This window comes from Salmo salar, unplaced genomic scaffold (genome assembly GCF_965601325.2).
Source record: "Salmo salar unplaced genomic scaffold, fSalSal1 ptg000743l, whole genome shotgun sequence".
NCBI classification, from domain to species: Eukaryota; Metazoa; Chordata; class Actinopteri; order Salmoniformes; family Salmonidae; genus Salmo; species Salmo salar.
Genome location: NW_027675484.1, coordinates 606,301 through 609,266, shown reverse-complemented (window position 1 = coordinate 609,266; position 2,966 = coordinate 606,301). Strand labels below are relative to the sequence as shown.

Below are 2,966 nucleotides of genomic sequence, written 5' to 3'. Positions count from 1 at the left end.
GAATATTATTCATGTTCTGGTTAAAAAAGGCCCTAATGATTTATGCTATACAATGTTTGACATGTTTGAACGAACGTAAATATATTTTTTCCCCTCGATCATGAAGTGAAGTCCGGCGGGCTTAGATCATGTGCTAACAAGACGGAGATTTTTGGACATAAATGATGAGCTTTTTTGAACAAAACTACATTCGTTATGGACCTGTGATACCTGGAAGTGACATCTGATGAAGAGAATCAAAGGTAATGGATTATTTACATAGTATTTTCGATTTTAGATCTCCCCAACATGACGGCCAGTCTGGTATCGCAACGCGTATTTTTCTGGGCGCAGTGCTCAGATTATTGCAAAGTGTGATTTCCCAGTAAGGTTATTTTTAAATCTGGCAAGTTGATTGCGTTCAAGAGATGTAAATCTATAATTCTTTAAATGACAATATAATATTTTACCAATGTTTTCTAATTTTAATTATTTAATTTGTGGTGTTGACTTGACTGCCGGTTATTGGAGGGAAACGATTTCCTCAACATCAATGCCATAGTAAAACGCTGTTTTTGGATATAAATATGAACTTGATAGAACTAAAAATGCATGCATTGTCTAACATAATGTCCTAGGAGTGTCATCTGATGGAGATTGTAAAAGGTTAGTGCATCATTTTAGCTGGTTTTATGGTTTTGGTGACCCTGTCTTTGAATTGACAAAACATTACACACAGCTATTGTCAATGTACTCTCCTAACATAATCTAATTTTATGCTTTCGCCGTAAAGCCTTTTTGTAAATCGGACGACGTGGTTAGATTAAGGAGATGTTTATCTTTCAAAGGGTGTAAGATAGTTGTAAGTTTGAGAAATTTGAATTATGACATTTAATTGTTTTCAAATTTGGCGCTCTTGATATTTCACCTGTTGTTGATAGGGTGTACCAGGGGTGGGACGCTTGCCCTAGTGCCGCAATTTTAGCAAACACAGAAAGGGGCCTATATTGGAGACCAAAAGTCGTCTGGCACACTGCTTAGAGGTTCAACAACATGAATAACTTATTTCTAGCCTACAATCATCAATGTCACTACGAATGTGAAAACAAGACAAAATATGACTATTCTTGCTCATTTTAAGGCAAATATCAAATAATTTTAACATTCATTACAGACGTCAATTGTTGTCCAACATCATGGCTCCGCTGTTGGCATCACCTTTTACAGTGGATTACCGCTGTTGTGGGCCTTTAATCATCTGTCTGACTTTGTTGTTCACACAGGAGAGATATGGCACTATCGTGGATCCTCTGGGGAGCCTCAACAACCTCTTGATGCTGAAGAGGCAGAGAAGAGTCTCTCCACATTAGAACACCTCAATAAACACCTGCAGAGACCCACAGGGAAGAAAACTCACTGCTGCTCTGACTGTGGGAAGAGATTCACCTCCCCATCAGGCATTAAAATTCATCAGAGAACACACACAGGAGAGAAACCTTATAGCTGTACTCAATGTGGGAAGAGTTTTGGTCTATCTGGAAATATGACTGCACACCAGAGAACACACACAGGAGAGAAACCTTATAGCTGTGATGAATGTGGGAAGAGTTATGTTAAATCTAGCACTCTGACTCTACACCAGAGAACACACACAGGAGAGAAACCTTATAGCTGTGGTCAATGTGGGAAGAGTTTTGTTCAATCTGGCGAACTGAAGATACACCAGAGAACACACACAGGAGAGAAATCGTATAGCTGTGATCAATGTCGGAAGTGTTTTACTACATCTAGATGTCTGACTTTACACCAGAGAACACACACAGGAGAGAAACTTTATAGCTGTGGTCAATGTGGGAAGAGTTTTACTACATCTGGCACTCTGACTCGACACCAGAGAACACACACAGGAGAGAAACTTTAACTGTGGTCAATGTGGGAAGAGTTTTACTACATCTAGATATCTGACTATACACCAGCGGAGACACACAGGAGAGAAACCTTATAGCTGTGATATATGTGGGAAGAGATACTCTGATAAAAGATCTCTGATCAAACATCAGAAAATACATACAGGAAGGAATTGTTTCATGATGTCAATGAAATGAAATCTCACAATGTGGAATGTTTTAACATTGTAGTAGGAGTATTTTAATGATGTCACAATGTAGAACCCTAAATGTTTGTCCCCTGTTCTATTGATTTCAACATGATATGGATATTAGCCTCAGGGGGGAAATCCAGGCTCTGAAATGGAAGAGTTACTATTTATGAGATTTAACAAAAAGTGACTAACACAAAAAGAGTTGTTACACTTACCATGTTGGTGACCCACTTGAATCAAAACGCAACACTTCAAAATGTAGTGAGCTGTTTTCTACAAATTGTCCTCTAACCAGGGATGTACACATTATTCCCAGATTCCGTGTGGTTTTTGAGCTGTTCGTTTTAACAGGACGTGTAAACTCATCTTCCTCCTTTCGCACAATTGTTGCCAGCAGCATACCACCCTGCATCCCACTGCTGGCTTGCTTCTGAAGCTAAGCAGGGTTGGTCCTGGTCAGTCCCTGGATGGGAGACCATATGCTGCTGGAAGTGGTGTTGGAGGGCCAGTCGGAGGCACTCTTTCCTCTGGTCTAAACAATATCCCAATGCCCCAGGGCAGTGACTGCCCAGTGTAGGGTGCCGTCTTTCGGATGGGATGTTAAACGGGTGTCCTGACTCTCTGAGGTCATTAAAGATCCCATTGCACTTATTGTAAGAGTAGGGGTGTTAACCCCGGTGTCCTGGCTAAATTCCCAATCTGGCCCTCATACCATCACGGCCACCTAATCATCCCCAGCTTACAATTGGCTCATTCATCCCCCTCCTCTCCCCTGTAACTATTCCCCAGGTTGTTGCTGTAAATGAGAATGTGTTCTCAGTCAACTTAACTGGTAAAACAATGGTAAAAGAGAAAAAAATCCACATGACATCGATGAGTTATGACA

The 2,966-nt window shown here is 40.6% G+C and overlaps 1 pseudogene; it reads left to right on the top strand.

The window, feature by feature from the left end:
- The first annotated feature begins 1,262 nt into the window (after positions 1-1,262).
- Positions 1,263-2,143, top strand: LOC145877268 (uncharacterized; annotated as a pseudogene).
- The last annotated feature ends 823 nt before the right edge of the window (positions 2,144-2,966 follow it).